The 17615-nt window shown below is 38.6% G+C and overlaps 1 protein-coding gene across 16 annotated transcripts in view; it reads right to left on the bottom strand.

The window, feature by feature from the left end:
* The window catches only part of ABI1 (abl interactor 1), a 147150-nt gene that overhangs the window by 60742 nt on the left and 68793 nt on the right, over positions 1-17615 (bottom strand). The gene's annotated exons all lie outside the window — the stretch shown is intronic.

Raw genomic sequence — 17615 nt, 5'->3', positions numbered from 1 at the left:
GAGCCCCGCGTCAGGCTCTGGGCTGATGGCTCAGAGCCTGGAGCCTGTTTCCGATTCTGTGTCTCCCTCTCTCTCTGCCCCTCCCCCGTTCATGCTCTGTCTCTCTCTGTCCCAAAAATAAATAAACGTTGAAAAAAAAAATAATATATGCTTCATTATATTAGACAGTTTTTCAGTCAGAATCAGATGAAATAACCCTATTAGAATAATTCAGAAAGCATTTATATACAAAGGAACTAAACACAAGGAATCATGAGGAACAAGGGAACACAACAGAAGGTACAGACAGGACAGACAGGACCTAGTAGCAGCAGGAGCAGTACCCCAAATCCAAAAGGATAAGGGGCAGGAGAGATTACCAGAATTTGGAAGAGAAAGTCACATAGAGAAAGCCACCTTGAAGGAAGTAATGATTTGTCTTAGGACAAGGCCAACCCACATGGAAGAAACCAGTGAAATAAATACTCTGAGCTTACCTTCCTTACAGCTTCCTATGTTCCTGTGTTCCACAATGGCTGTACCCACTCTGAAGCCAGAAGTCACAGATGCCCATTGACATAATCCATACAGGTAAACCTCCCAGAGCAAAGACCACAGCGGGAAGAGAGTAGATTAGGAAGATCAAACAGAAGTGAACAGGAGGATCAAACAGAAGTTATCTGTCACGTAGAACTATGCACATAAGAATGAGGAAAGATCAAACCTAGCATTCTGGAACCAAAAAAAAAAAAAAAAAAGGTTTCCCTGAGCAGGAACAATTAAGCTGAAGCTTAATGAATGAGCAGGAGTTAACAGCCAGAGGAAGGAGGGGAGACAGACATTCCAAGCAAAGGGACTAGCCACTATAAAGGTATGCTGCTACAATAGTAAATCAATTAGGATGACTGAAGCACAAAGAGGCAAGGGAAAGGAGTGAAGCTAGAGAGGCAAGGAGAGACGAGATCATGCTTGCATCAACACCATGCTAACAAACTAGCCTCTATCCTGAAGGCAAAGTTTAAGGATTGACATGATATCATCTGACAGAGGTGGGTATGGGTTTTAACAAAAGTAACAAACATAATTTTTTTTTTTTAAACGGTGGAAGTGAATTCTCTTATTTCTTAGTTGAATAGCTCTTGCCTGGTTACTTCACAAGAACTGCAAGGCAGAGTGGGAGCGTGGAGAAGAATGCAAACACTAGTAATCCCTAATTACATGTTCTAAATAACTTCTGCCTTTTTTTTTTTTTTTAATTCTCCATGCTTTGACTTTTTCAGGGAACAGGAAGACAGAAACATCGTTAGTGACCACACTACATAATTTATTTAAGATTCTCAACCAAACAATTGGTAATTCAAAATTTACACTAGGGCATATTCATGTTGCTTTCAAATGGATAACTTTCTAAAAACAACACTGACACCTCCACCCTATTTGCAAAGGACTATACATTTTCAGAAGTGTAACAGTGGTAATACAAAGATTTGAGGATCTACTCCTTGCCAGCCCTATGGGAGACACTAGGGATACAGTGATGCACAAAACAGATAAGGTTCCTGTCATCATTTAACTTACCTGTAATAGAACGAGACAGCATTTAGTATGTGAATATACAAATAAACATAATTACAATCTTGTTATATGCTACAAATAACAGCAACAAGGATGAGGTGTAAAAGAAATATGCTATTAGATTTAGTGACACCTGGGTGGCTCAGTCAGTTAAGCATCCAACTCTTAATTTTGGCTCAGGTCATGATCTCATGGTTCATGACTTTGAGCACGGTGTTGGGCTCTGCACTAAGAACTCGAAGCCTACCTGGAATTCTCTCTCTCCCCCTCCCGTGCTCATGCTCTCTCTCAAAATAAATAAATAAACTTTAAAAAGAAAAGACATAGGTCGTTAGATTTAGAACAAAGATATTATTGCTGCTTTTTGCAAAAGCAACATGCTTGATGTTGAGACAAAATCAAATCACAGTGGACTGAGATATATATGTTTAGAGGAAAAAGACACCGTGACAGATTCAGGATCTTGGGCTGGAAACTGTCAAGAGAAAAGACAGTATCTTGAGAATACAGTAAGGAAAACTTTGTTATGATGGGAAAAAACAAACATGCTTGCATGTTGATTAGAAGGGGGAGTGCAAGAGTGGTTGCATATAAGAGAAAGAATGGATCATAGATATGATGACAAATAATACCAATATATTATATATCCAAGTGTTAAGGCTAAATGTTTTATTTGCAATTCTTTATTTAATCTCTAAGGTCAGCATGATTGTCCCAATTTTGAAAAATGAGAAAACTAAAGTCAAAGAAGTAATCTGGAAACATCTGGCAGAATTAGGATTCAAACCCAGGTCTTTATGACTCCAAAGCACACGATACCACATGGCCTTATCCATTCAACAAATACTTTTCAAATCACTTTTTTTTTTTTTAAGTAATCTCTACACCCAATGTGGGGCTCGAACTCTTGACCCCAAGATCAACAGTCACATGCTCTACTGACTGAGCCAGCCAAGTACCCCACAGTCAATTACTACATAATGAGGAAAAGAGATGACTTAAACATGCTCTTTAAAGAGTGAAAAGGGGGAGACAAACATATATACCTCTCAAATCATTGACAAAAGTAGGAACGAGTTAGATAACGTAGCACAAAGAAAGAGGTGGTAACTCTACCCAGAGCTAATCAATAAACACTTCAGATGGTACTTGTTAAGCAGAAGAGACGAGACAAAGTTAATTCCAAGACAAACAGATTATGGAAAAGCAAAGAGGCACAAATTTACATGCTGTGTTTAGAACACTTTAAGAAGCTGAGCATGGCAGGAATGCACCAAGACTAGAAGAAATGGGGTTGAAGAGCCTTTTATGCCATGCTGAGGAACCTAAAGTTGAAACTACAGGAAGTAAAAAAACATTTCCAGGCTTTGAAACAAGATTAGTCTACTGTGAAGACTCAGAAACTATTTAGGAGGTTTGAGCTGCAGCCTGACAAACGGCTTACAGACAAACAAAGAACGTAAGATCTGGAAGGAAACTCCCAAACTAGCTATATATAATCAAGCTAGAAGAAGGAGCATTCTCTTTTAGAAAGTCTCTTTTTGAAAAAAGTAGTTCTTACTCTAAGTGAGATGAGAACAGTCCCTTGTTATATCATTCATTAGGACAGAACGAAAAAGTGGTTTAGCCCAAACTGTGTGATCAATAGGGAGGGGACTGGAGGTTTGCTTCCTCAACACCACAGAGTGTTGGGCTTCAATGATTCTTTTCGCCAAAAAGCATAACAAACAAGATAGCCTGCTGTTTACCTTGAAAGCAAAGAACAAGAGTTTCCAATTTCCAAAAAACCACTGTCTTTCTTTTGCTTCAGGGGCTTAATCACATCAATCAGCCATCTGACAATGGTTCAGGAAGACTGATGACTGTCTTTTTCTACTAAGCATGTTGCTCAATTCAGGAGCTGTACAGTTCCAGCACCAAGAAATATGAGAAGCAAAAGGAAGCAAAAGGATACTATCTATGCTCCTAACACAATACAAGCCATTATTCAGTCTCCTCAATGAAACCATATCAAAGGGAAATGAATTATAATTTAAAACTTCAGATTTATTTTTCCAGGGCTGACCTCCAAGTGCACTCCCACTCCAAACATCCCAGTGCTCATCCTGATCACCCTGAGCAAGTCATCCATGTCTTTATCTAATGCTGTTACCTCAAGCTAGAGTGCATTTGCACCCCATGCCAACATGATAAATGCACAGACTATCTTCAAAGCCCAACTTAAAGGTCACTCCCTCAATGCCACCCAAACAATATGCCCACAGGACTTTTTAACTTATTAAAATGTTTATTAGGAGAGATCCTGGATGGCTCAGTCAAGCATCCAACTCTTGATATGGGCTCAGGTCATGATCTCACAGTCATGAGATAGAGCCCTGCATCTGGCTCCACAATGGGCATGGAGCCTGCTTAAGATTCTCTCTCTCTCTCTCTCTCTCTCTCTCTCTCTCTCTCTCCCTCTCCCTCTCCCTCTCCCTCTCCCTCTCCCTCTCCCTCTCCCTCTCCCTCTGTCCCTCCCTTGCTCATGCATGCTTGCGCATGAGCATGCGCTCTCTCTCTCTCTCTCTCTCTCTCTCTCTAATAGATAGATAGACAGACAGACAACATACATACCAACTCCTCCCAAGTGAAATTTTTAAACAAACATTCACTAAATGCTCAATGACAGGTTTAGTGCCAGGTTCTAAAATTTTAAAAACTGAGTAATACAATCTTCTACCTTTCAAAAGCTCCCCAACTACAATGCAAACGCAATGCCAACAGTCAGTGTGGCAACTGATAACATGTTTAAAGTGCCTGGGGAGCACAGATAACATCAATGCATGCTATAAAACTAGCACACTCAATCTTCATTCTACCCTCTCCACCCCACCTCAAGAGTACCCTCTTGCTCTACAGAAGCTACAAAGCCAAAACCAACACTGTTCAATTATTCTCACAGCTAGACTTCTGGATATAATTTCAGACCTGTCAATATGATACACTTTCATGGGATATGGAAATTAAAAGTGGCTATCTCTTACTACCCCTTTACATTACTTTCTATTGGCAAGCAAGTTGAAAAATGAGATTTTTTTCATAGTGGTGCTCCAGTACACATTCTCTAATTCTTTAAATGTTGAGAAGCAACTGCAGTGAGTAAGAGTTGGACTCCCAAGTTCCAATACCCAGTCACCAGCTGCATAATTATGTGCTGAGAGGTAGCTGAGGCAACAAATTAGAAAGCAAAAGCTTTCTAATGCTTGAGATTAGAATCTAGAAATCAAATTCTTTTTTTTTTCCACGCAGGAAGATCTGGTTTTATTTTAATTTTATTTTATTTTTAATGTTTATTTATTTTTGAGAGAGAGAGAGAGAGAGAGAGAAACAGAGCGTAAGCAGGGGAGGGCAGAAAGGGAGGAGACACAGAATCTGAAGCAGGCTCCAGGCTCTGAGCTGTCAGCACAGAGCCTGTTGCAGGGCTTGAACTCACAAACCATGAGATCATGATCTGAGCCAACACAGGATGCTTAACCAACTGAACCACCCAGGCATCCCCATGAATCAATTTTTGTTTGTTTTTTAATGTTTATTTTATTTTCCAGAGAGAGAGCAAAAGTGGAGGAAAGGCACACAGAGGGGGTCAGAGGATCAAAAACAGGCTACGCGCTGACAGCACAGGGCCTGATGCAGGGCTCAAACCCATGAACTGTGAGACCATGACCTGAGCCAAAGTCAGACGCTCAACCAACTGAGCCACCTAAGTGCCCCAAAATTCTTAAGTCAGTAATTACTATGGCACCATCAGAGATGGTGCTTCACTAGTAGGTCAGTTCTTAGAATTTTTGGAGTCATTCATGGAGACCTAATCTTACAGGGCAAGAGACTAGCAAACTGTTAAGTGTAGGTCAGACCTTAGAACACATGAGAACAAATACTGCAGAATGAAACTAGAGTATCTTAAAATTCCCTTTAACTATAAAAAGTTTCAAGTCCCTGCATTCAGAATTGGTCAAATAATTAAGACAGTTATTTGTCCAATGACATATACCATGTAAAAGTTGACCTCTACTGATTGCCTTTTATCTTGAGTACTGGTCATGTTTCCCATTTCTTCATAGGTCCATAATGACAGATATCCTGTACATAGTAACGGATACCTTCTAGAAACTCAAAATCCTGTTACAGTTCCCTGAAAAGCACTGATAGTAAACTTAGCTGAACTTAAACTCCAAAGTGTCTCCTCTAAGATGGACAGCACTGGCTAGGCTGCTTGCATTTTGTTCCACACATGCATACTTTAGGGTCAGCCTACGACATGGGTAATTGGGAGTTCTGGAATAGAAACTAAATACATATCTTTGCCTCTATTCTCATTAGCCTAAAATATATATATTAATTTTTCTGGTCCTCTAAGGTTGATGATCCAAGTCTCTTTCAATCTTCATTCATTCAGAAGTGGATGGCGGGTTGGTGTATATGCATGTGTTAGAAGGTGACAAGAATATGGAATGCTTGGGTTAGTGTACCTGAGAATTTCATAGATCAGTTAATTGTTTTAAAATTTTTTTTTCAACGTTTATTTATTTTTGGGACAGAGAGAGACAGAGCATGAACGGGGGAGGGGCAGAGAGAGAGGGAGACACAGAATCAGAAACAGGCTCCAGGCTCCGAGCCATCAGCCCAGAGCCCGACGCGGGGCTCAAACTCACGGACCGCGAGATCGTGACCTGGCTGAAGTCGGACGCTTAACCGACTGCGCCACCCAGGCGCCCCAGTTAATTGTTTTAAAAAGAAAGGAAAAAGGAGACAAAAAACTTACAAAATGGAAGAGAAAGGGAAGAAGAAAAAGTACTGTTACCAATTTTATCAGCCAGGAACAACATTTTAAAAACAACAAACAAAATTACTACCATAAACTATCATAAAATTTTTAAAAATCTTAGAAACCTGGGGCACCTAGGTGACTCAGTGAGTTAAACATTCAACTTCAGCTCAGGTCATGATCTTGCAGTTTGTGAGTTCAAGCCCACGTCATGCTCTGTGCTGACAGCTCAGAGCCTGGAGCCTGCTTCAATTCTATGTCTCCCTCTCGCTCTCTGTCCCTTCCCTGCTTGTGCTCGCTCTCTCTCTCTCTCTCTCTCTCTCTCTCAAAAATAAACATTAAAAATATTTTTTTTTTAATCTTAGAAACCTTATTTGACATTTCACCAACTTAGAATATACACGAACACTAGATCTACCTTCCTTTTCTTCCTTCACAAACCAGAAACAACTGTGAAAAAAAACCGTACTAGTTCCAAAACTGCATCTAGGAACAAATAATCTACAAGTAAGACCATTCTGGGGTAGTTGTAGTGCTACATGAAGATGCAGAAAGGAAGGAAAGGGGAATATAGAAAATTCAAAGAGTTAATACCTCATCTTTCCCAATCTAATTATTACCAACCCCAATCAGATCTGCCCTAGAAAGTGAGAATCATGAGAAGAAAACAAGTTTTGTGGGGAACCTGGGTGGTTCAGCTGGTTAAGCATCTGACTCCTCATTTGCACTCAGGTCACAATTTTGTTCATTTGAGCCCCACATTGGGCTCTGTGCAGAGCCTACTTGGGATTCCCTTTCTCTCTCTCCCTCTGTCCCTTCACTGCTCGTGCTGTCTCTCTCAAATAAACTTTTAAAAACTTATTTAAAAAAAAAAGAGGGGCGCCTGGGTGGCTCAGTCAGTTGGGTGTCCAACTTCGGCTCAGGTCATGATCTCACAGTTCACGGATGCAAGCCCCGCGTCAGACTCTGTGCTGACAGCTCAGGGCCTAGAGCCTGCTTTGGATTCTGTGTCTCCCTCTCTCTCTGCCCCTTGCCGGCTCATGCTCTGTCTCTTTCTCAAAAATAAATAAACATTAAAAAAAAAAGAAAAGAAATATGTTTTGAGATTATTCACCCAAATCTACAGTTCCCAGAGATTCTTTTATGTGTAGAAACCCTGCATATTCTGTCATGGGGGGGCAAGAAAGAGTGGGACTGCCTATAGCTTACCTGCAAATATAAAAGAAGGCACATATATTAGAAAAATTTCTACTAGTATGATTAAAATAGGAAATTTCAGTAATCTAAAATGCTAGGAAATTTCAGTTATCTAAAATGTTAAATATTCTTCTATAGAATTACCAATTTGAGTAATCTACTTCTATAAATACACTACACTTTAAGTATCAGTATATGAAAAGTAGTTTTAAGAAACTCTCTACAAATTATATCTTTGATCTAGTGTTCTATGTTGGCAAAAACCATTTATAAAACAAATTGACAAAGCAATCCTCCTAACGTGAGTTTTGTATAAACTTCAATATGAACAGAATTAAATCACAGACTCAACCATGAAACAAATATATTATTAACCTTTGGTTCTTATAAATTTATTTCAGGCCCTAAACCCTCAAATTTGATATCTACTGTATAATAAAAAAAAAAAAAAAATCTGACTGGCCTTTGTCCCTGTTCCTGGGAAGGAGCTTATAATCCTTGGAATTTCCCCAGTGATAGGGGTGTCTTTGTTTATGCTAACAAGATAGCTGAGGGTGAGGGTTGGTCACCAGAAAGACCAACCATGTGATTAGAGTGTTGAGGCTTTGAGTCAGCCCAACTTCTGAATAGGGAAGGAGGGCTGGAGATAAAAGTTCAGTCACATGACCAATGATTCAATCAATTGTGCCTCCATGTGAAACAAACTCTGGACACCAAAGCTCAGTGGAGCTTCCTCATTGATGAATAACACATGGATATGCCAGGAGGGTGATGCACCCTGATTCTACAGAAAGAGGAACTTCCACAGAAGTTCTATGTTCAGGACCATCCCAAACTTCACCCTACGGGTCTCTCTTCATTTGGCTGGCCCTGATCTGTTTGCTTTAAAATAAAACTGTCAGGGTGCCTGGGTGGCTCAGTCAATTAAGTGCCCAACTTTGGCTCAGGTCATGATCTGAGCTGTGCTGACAGCTCACAGCCTGGAGCCTGCTTCAGATTCTGTGTCTCCCTCTCTCTCTGACACTCCCCTGCTCGCTCGCGCTCTCTCTCTCTCTCTCTCTCTCTCTCTCTCTCAAAAATGAATAAACATTAAAAAAAAATTTTTTTTAAATAAAACTGTAATCAGGGTGCTCAGTCAGTTAAGAGTCCAACTCTTAGTTTCAGCTCAAGCAAGATCTTACAGTGCATGAGTCTGATCTTCGATCCTTTCATGAGGTTTCAAGCTAACATCATGGAACCTGCTTAGGATTTTCTCTCTCTCTCAAAATAAATATATATACTTTAAAAAAAAACCCTGTAATCATAAGGATAGTTTCTTCCTGAATTCTCTGAGTCATACTAATAAATTATCATACCTGAAGGAGCTTGTGAGACACCCTCCCCTTCTAAGATCTATGACAACTGGTCAAATGTGTGGGTAGAACAGGGATCCAACTTGCCACTGGCTATCTGAAATGAGAGCAGTCTTGACTCTGGGTGGTTAATGTCATAATAGTAATGCAGTATACCAGGTGATGTCAGAATACCAAACCTCTAATGGAGCTTCTTCCATCATTTCTTATACAAGCTAACTTCTATATGCTGAGGATACAGAAGGACTAAAGCCATAAACTTGTAGAATTTTAATGCAATCCACATCATGCAAGCCTCATTCCTTACGATTTCTAGCTCAGCATATCAACCTCCAGAAAAATTATGATTATTTTTTTTAAAGTTTATTTGAGACAGCGAGTGAGGGAGGGGCAGAGAGAAAGGGAGAGAGAGAATCCCAAGCAGACTCCAAGCTCAGCATGGAGCCAACACAGGGCTCAATCCCACAACAGTGTTATCAGGACCCGAGCAAACATTAAGAGTCAGATGCTTAACCGACTAAGCCACCCAGGTACCCCCAGAAAAATTATCTTAAAAAAAAAATTACCATAAGTAGTTGGGAGAGAGTGGTATCAAATCCCAAGAAAAAATTTTTGAAACAGAAGTTTGTATAACACTACACAAAGGGTTAGCACACTTATTCTGAACAGAGCCAGAAAGTAAATATTTTAGGCTTTACAGGCTACATGGTGTCTGTCATACCTACTCAACTATGTTATTATAATAGTGAAAACAGCCATAGCAACATATAAACAAAGAAACACTGCTATGTTCCAATAAAGCTTTATTTTACAAAAACGGGGAGAGGACTGGATCTCCCAGACATAGATCACTTGTTTAATGATCCCTGTACTAAATTATTTATTCAAATAAACATTCAAATTCATATAAGTCATCTGATGGCATGAAGCTCTAGTATTATACGAACAACTAACAACCTGAGAGACAAGACTAGTACATTTTCTTAAAAGACAAAACAAAACCTGAATTTATAGTAAAATACATACATACACACACACGCGCGTGTTAATGATATAAGTTGTATGTTACAAATCAAATGATGTTACAAATCATATGATACAAATCAAATATATAGAGAGAAATAATATACTGGGAAGGAGAAGACCAAAGCTATACCAGAAATCTATTACACTCTAAAGTATGTACTTTTATTTAACCTCAAAATTTTCAGACAATGTCTAAAATATACTAAAATTCAAAAATTCCCTCAAGTAGCATGAAAGCACATATTAAGTACCAGGCACTGTGCTAGGTGCCATGAGAGTCCCTGGCAGAATAACTAATTTTGAAACAAATGTTTACCCATACAGTAATTAAAAGAATTTTATCTTACATAACAGTAAAATAAAGTTTAGTGCCAAGACAAGGTTTAGTCCCTCAACTCCTACAAATAAATATTTATATGTTCTGCACCATGTACTTATATTCAGAGAAGAATCTATATTCTATGTTGGGACACCTTTACTATAGCTTGTTCCCCTATAAATCTGCCTTGTTAATAACTGTAATTAAAGCAAGAATGATTCATTCATCTCAATGAAAGGTGTCCTCCATCCAAAAAGGAGGTAAAGAAATTTATCCTAAATCATTTGATTGTTGACTCTTCATATGTACAGGAGAAATAAAGAAAAGTTAGCAACTGTTTAGATTACATATCAATCATAACATAACAAAGGTGAAAAATAAAAATACTATCATAACAGAACTTTGGTAGGAAACGTGAGGAATTTTATGTTTTACTCATGATTTTAAGATATTATACAATTTTATAACATCCTCTAAAAAATACAACTTTAATAAAGAGCCCCTGGGTAGTACAGTCACTTAAGCATCTGACTCTTCATCTCAGATCAGGTCATGATCTCCCAGTTTGGGAGAGTTCAAGCCCCTCATCAGGCTCTGCGCTGATGGTGTGGAGCCTGCTTGGGATTCTGTCTTTCCTTCTCTCTGCCCCTCCCCTGCTTGTGTGTGCCCTCTCTCAAAATAAACAATTTTTTTTTTAATTTTAAATACAACTTTAATCCATATCATGAAGATGACAAGAACCAATCTCTACTGAAGATTTACACAAATATAAAGTTATACCACAGGTGGAACTGATTTGTTGTGGGGCACCTGGGTGGCTCAGTCAGTTAAGCATCCAACTTCATCGCAGGTAATGATCTGACAGTTTGTGAGTTTGAGCCCCACATTGGGCTCTGTGCTGACAGCTCAGAGCCTGGAGCCTGATTCTGTATCTCCCTCTCTCTCTGCCCTTCTCCCATTCATGCTCTGTTTCTCTCTCTCTCTCAAAAATAAATAAACATTAAAAAGAAAAAAAGAACTGATTTGTTCTATCATGTGTATTAGTTTCCTAATGCTGCTGTAACAAATTACTACAAACTTAGCTTAGAAAAACAGAAATTTATTCTATTACAGTTCTACAGGCCAGAAATCCAAACTGAATTTTATGGAACTAAATCAAGGTTAAAAGGACCACATTCCCTTGGAAGGTCTCAAGGGAAAACCTTTTTCCTTGCTTCTTCCAGCTTCTGGCATTCCTGGGCTTGCCACCATAGCATTCTAATCTCTGTTCTCATATAACCATTTTGATTTCTGCTCTTCTGCATCAAATTCTCTTCTGCCTTCCCCCCCCCACACCTTTTTTTTAATGTTTATTTTATTTTTGAGAGAGAGAGAGCATGAGTGGGGTAGGGGCAGAGAGGGGGGTGGACCCAGGAGCCGAAGCAGGCTCTGCACTGACAGCAGAAAGCCTAATGTGGGGCTTGAACTCATGAACCATGAGATCATGACCTGAGCTGAAGTTGGACACTTAACCAACCAAGCCACCCAAACACCCCTGCCTCACTCTTATAAGGACCACTGTGATTACATTTACAGCATACATGGATAGTCCAGGATAATCTCCCCACCTCAATATCTTTAATTTATATCCTCAAAGTCCTTCTGTCATATAAAATAATACATTTCCAGGAATTAAGACTTGGATACTTTCAGGGACCATAACTCAGCCTAGTACCATATGGTACTCCATCCCATCTTAGAAATACCAGATGCATATATAAATCAATTAGAATACTGAATAGGGCAGTTAATATATTTTTCTCATGGTAAATCAGCCAATCAAATGAGTGCTACTGAATGCTCCCAGCCATTGGGAACTAACTCAACATACGCTTTTTCATTTATTTTTTATTATTTTCATGATTTCTCATTTTAAATGACACTCAACAATCTGCATTATATCTTTCCGCCTATTAGTTCAGATTCTGATGAACAGTTTATAATCCATAATAGCCAACAAAAAGTATAGAAGTGATAGTGCTGAAGATGACAACCAGTGCTAGACTAGTTTGCTTGAACTACATACAGTGTTAAGTGTAGAACATTAAGCTTTTGACTGGTGAGACATCCATTCCAAACACATCCATCTCCAATTACTAGCTAGTAATATTACATACTACTAGCAAAACAACTAGATAAGAAACCAGGCTACTCCTATCCATGAAGTTCTCCTTCCAAAAAGTTTGGGTAACCTAGGTACCTGACTGCTTGAGTGACTCCACTTTTTCCTTCTGCACCCTAATTCCTGCTCTTACATTTTAAATTCACCAGTAAAGACAATCCACAAAATCCTAGTACACACCACCCCCGGACCCCACCTCAGGCTCATGTTCCCTCCCCCTCTCTCTCTACCTGCAACCTCGATGTTTGGTCCTCTCATGGCCCTGGGGAGTGCCATTTATTCTTCAAGACCTGTAAGTAATAAATCTTGTTCTTCAAGGTTCCCTACTGGTTTTAGGAGGTGGTTCTGAATCATTAAGAACCATGAAAGCTGGGGAGCCTGGGTGGCTCAGTTGGTTAAGCATCTAACTTCGGCCCAGGTCATGATCTCACAGCTCGTGAGTTTGAGCCCCGCATCAGGCTCTTTGTTGACAGCTTGGAGCCTGGGGCTTGCTTCCGATTCTGTGTCTCCCTCTGTCTCTGCCCCTCCGCCACTCACACCATCTCTCTCTTTCTCAAAAATAAACATTAAAAAATACTTAAAAAAAAAAAAAAAGGACCATGAAAGCTGGTCCAGCCGAAACAATGGCCCCAGTGGCAGTTGGGGAACCTCTATGAGGCTTGCTATGAGTAAATACAAGCCTGGTAAGAGCCTACAGCATTCCTAGCCAAGAACGTCACAACAGGCTACCACCAGAAAGGACTACAGACTGGAAGGTTTAAACAACAGAAATTAATTCTCTCGATTCTGCAGGTTAGGAGCCCAAGATCAATATGTCCGCAGGGTTTTCAGAGACTTTCTTTCTGGCTTATAAAAAGGCTGGTAAAAGGCCCTCTTCTGTGTTTTCACATGGTCTTTCTTCTGTGTGTGTCTGTGTCCTAATCTTCTCCTCTTGTAAGAATGCCCATCATAGCAGATTAGGGCCCACCCAGTGATCCCATTCTAACTTAATTACCTCTTTAAAGATCCTATCTCCAAATACAGTCACATTCAAAGGTACTAGAAATTAGGACTTCATACATAAGAATTCCAGGGGAACACAATCCACCCCAAAGAAAAGAAGCTTAAAACTCATTTCAAACTGGTTAAAGAAACTGAAAATAAACACCAACAAGACATTAGGGATTAGGAGAAATCCTACAATATTATGGATAAATTCACCAAAAACATCACCAAAGTCAATAAGGATGAACCAAGATTTGTACAACAAAGAGCCAGGAAAAACTATAGGTGGAGTTATATTACACATTTGGGAGATATTTTTTAAACAGAAGCAGATGGCCAGCATATGGATACTGAGAATACATAAACTAAACTGTAATGACCCCATAATGCAATGGTTCTCCAACTATGGCCCAAAGACTCCCAGGGTCCCCAACCTCCTGCCTTTTCTAACTATGTATCTGAAGGAAGCCAGACTTTCTTCATATACTTAACCAAAACAATAAATCACAACAGATTAAATGTAAAAACAGATAGGAGTATCCAGTTATTATTTATTAAACAAAACATGAAGGTGTCTGGAGGCTCAGTCAGTTAAGCATCTGACTTCAGCTCAAGTCATGATCTCACAGTTTGTGATTTCGACTCCCACATCAGTGAGCACAAGCCCTGCTTCTGGTGAATGTGAGCCCCGCTTCTCCCTCTCTCTCTCTGCCCCTCACAGGATTCTCTCTCTCTCTCTCTCCCTCTTAAGGAAAAAAAAAAAAAAACATTAAAAGGATTTGCAGAGAGGCACCTGGGTGGCTCAGTTGGTTAAAAGTCTGACCTGGGCTCAGTCATGATCTCGCGGTTCATGGATTCAAGCCCCACATCGGGCTCTGTGCTGACAGCTCAAAGACTGGAGCCTGCTTCAGATTCTGTACCTCCCTCTCTCTGCCCCTCCCCGGTTCATGCGGTCTCTTTCTCTCTCCCAAAAATAAATAAACATTTTTTTAATTTTTTAATAATAAAAGGATTTGCAGAAATTTAAAAACAATGCCACTCTTCTCACAAATTGTTTTTGTTTTGGATAACAGTTCGTTTCATTAAAACATTATTTGTATTAACATGTAATGGATTTACTTTATTGTTAAATAAGTTGGTAAATACTTGAATATTTATCAATTTTAATTTTTGATAGGATAAATACAGAAGATCTACCCATATAAACCAAAGCCTTTTGGATTCTCAGTAATTGAAGATGTTAAGGGAGCCTGAGAATAGACAGTGTGAGAACTCAGAGCACTGATCCAGCTAGCACCTCTACTGCAGGAACTCACTCCATCTCCCCAGTGCCTGTACACACTGCATTTGCCTAGTCAAACCTAGGTTTATCAGTGACCAAAAAAAAAGAACTTTTCATAATGTAAGTTCATCAAAAGCACATTACAAACCTAAGCATTTACCTTATTATGTTAACAACATAGCTGCAAAATACATTTAAAAATGGTAAAAATTCAAAGAAAAATAGAATACTCAAAAAATTAGAGTCAGAGGTTACAACTACCTTCCTCAACAATAAAACAAGTGGACAAAAAGTCAGTTATGGATAAAGAATTGAACAATATTATCAACCAATCTAACTTGAGGAGATTTACAGAACATTCCATCCAACTACAACAAAATATATATTCTTCTCAAGTGCACATAAAACATTTACCAAGAGAGACTATATTCTGGATTATGAAACAATTCTTAATATATGTGAAAAGATTCATATCATATTTTCTTACTACTGTAGAATTAAATTAGAAGTCAAGAGCAGAAAGATCCTTTGAAAATCTTGAAATATTTCCAAGTAGCCATGGGCCAGAAAGAAACAAAAAACAAGACTTGTAAATTATTTTGAACTGAATTAAAATGATGACGGCACAACACATCTACATTTATGAGATACAGATAACACTCTATTTCGAGGGAAACTTATACACCTATATTAGAAAAGACAAAAGGCTCTCAATAACCTCAGCTTTTACTTTTAAAAAGTATAAGAGTAAATTAATTCCAAGGAATAGAAAAGGAGAAGAAAAAATCAAGTACAAAATAAAAACACAACAGAAACCAGAACAGTACAGAAAATTAATGAAACCAAACGCTGAGGACTTTAGAAGATCAATAAAATTGATAAACTAGCCATACTAATCAGTTTAAAAAGAGAAAAGAAACCAATTAAGAATATCAAGAATGAGGGGCGCCTGGGTGGCACAGTCGGTTAAGCGTCCGACTTTAGCCAGGTCACGATCTCGCAGTCCGGGAGTTCGAGCCCCGCGTCAGGCTCTGGGCTGATGGCTCAGAGCCTGGAGCCTGTTTCCGATTCTGTGTCTCCCTCTCTCTCTGCCCCTCCCCCGTTCATGCTCTGTCTCTCTCTGTCACAAAAAAAAATAAACATAAAAAAAAAAAATTAAAAAAAAAAAAAAAAAAGAATATCAAGAATGAGACATGTGACATCACTACAGGGTCTACAAATATTAAAAGGATAAGGGAATGTTGTTAACACCTTTATGCAAACGAATGACAACTTAGGTGAAATGGCCAAATTCCTGGAAAAAGACAAAGCTTACTCAAGAAGAAGAAACAGATAAAGAGAACAGCCCTGTATCTACTAAAGATATTAAATAGGGGTGCCTGGGTGGCTCAGTCAGTTAAGCGTCCGGACTTCAGCTCAAGTCATGATCTTGCAGTTTGTGAGTTGGAGCCCCATGTCAGGCTCTGTGCTGACAGCTCAGAGCCTGGAGCCTGCTTCTGATTCTGTGTCTCCTTCTCCTTCTGCCCCTCCCCGACTTGTGCTCTCTGTCTCTCAAAAATAAACATTAAACTTTTTTTATTTTAATTTTTTAAAGGTATTAAATATATAGTTACAAGCTCCCTGCCAAGAAAAACTCCAGGCCCAATGGCTTCACTGGTAAATTCTACCAAACATTTAAAAGAGAGCAAGTATCAATCCTATATACACTTTTCCATAAAAGTGAAGAGGAGGGAACACTGTCCAAGATATTTGTAAGACTACCATACTGATACCAAAACTAGACAAAGACATTACAAGAAAACTGCGGACCAATAACTCTCAAGAGTATGGAAGCAAAAGTTCTTAACAAAATTTTAGTAAATGAAGTCTAACAATCTATGTAATGGAGAATATAGCATGGTCAAGTGAAGTTTATCTCGGGAAAGCCAGGCCAGTTTAACATTCAAAAAAAAAAAAAAAAGATCATTTCAACAAACACAGAAAAAGCATTTGACAAAATCCATCATCCACTCCTAATAAGAACTCTCAGCAAACTGCCTTTAGAAGGCAACTTCTTCAATCTTATAAAGCATATTTCTGAAATAGCTACAGACTATAATCATAAAAGTAAAAAAATGAATGATTTCCACTAAGATAAAAACAAGACAACAGTGTCCACTTTCACTACTCCTATCCAACATTTTCTTGAAGCTTCAAACTAGAGCAGTAAGTAGGGGGGGAGGGGAGGGGAGGAGAGGAGAGGAGAGGAGAAATTAAAGAGAAGATGTAAAACTAAAACTGTATTTACAGATAACATAATCTTCTGTAAAGAAACTATAACAGATCTATACAATCGCTACTGTAACTACTAAGTGACTTTAACAAGGATACAAAGTAAATATACAAATGTCAAATGTACTTCTGTACATACGAGCAAAAAAATGATCAAGCTAAGAGTATAAAAATAATACCACCTACAATAGCATAAAAATATGATACACTTTGGAATAAATGTGACCAAAGATGAACAAGGCTTAAAATAGTAAAGTCTACAGAAACCACACAAAGAGATGTTTAACATCATTAATAATCACTAGGGAAATGGAAACTAAAACCTCAGTATTAGAATGGCTAAAACACCTATGAGAATAACTAAAACTAAAAAGACTGACCATAGCAAGTGCTGGTGAGGATATGAGGCAACTACTGAAACTCACCTACAGTGTTGGTAGAAAGATGAAATGGTATAATAATTTTGGAAACAATTCAGGTATAAATTTGGTTATAAAGTTAAACATCTACTACCATGTTACCTATCCATGCCACTCAAGACATATTTAATTTACTCAAAAGAAATAAAAATATATGGCCATATAAAGACTTGTACACAAATGTTCACAAAAGTTTTACTTGTAATAGGCAAACCCAAAAACAATCCAGATGTTAATCAACATGTG

This window comes from Herpailurus yagouaroundi, unplaced genomic scaffold (assembly GCF_014898765.1).
Source record: "Herpailurus yagouaroundi ecotype Mexico unplaced genomic scaffold, PumYag 203, whole genome shotgun sequence".
Lineage (NCBI taxonomy): Eukaryota > Metazoa > Chordata > Mammalia > Carnivora > Felidae > Herpailurus > Herpailurus yagouaroundi.
Note: the sequence above shows the minus strand (reverse complement) of the source record. Positions and strands in the feature narration are given on the sequence as shown.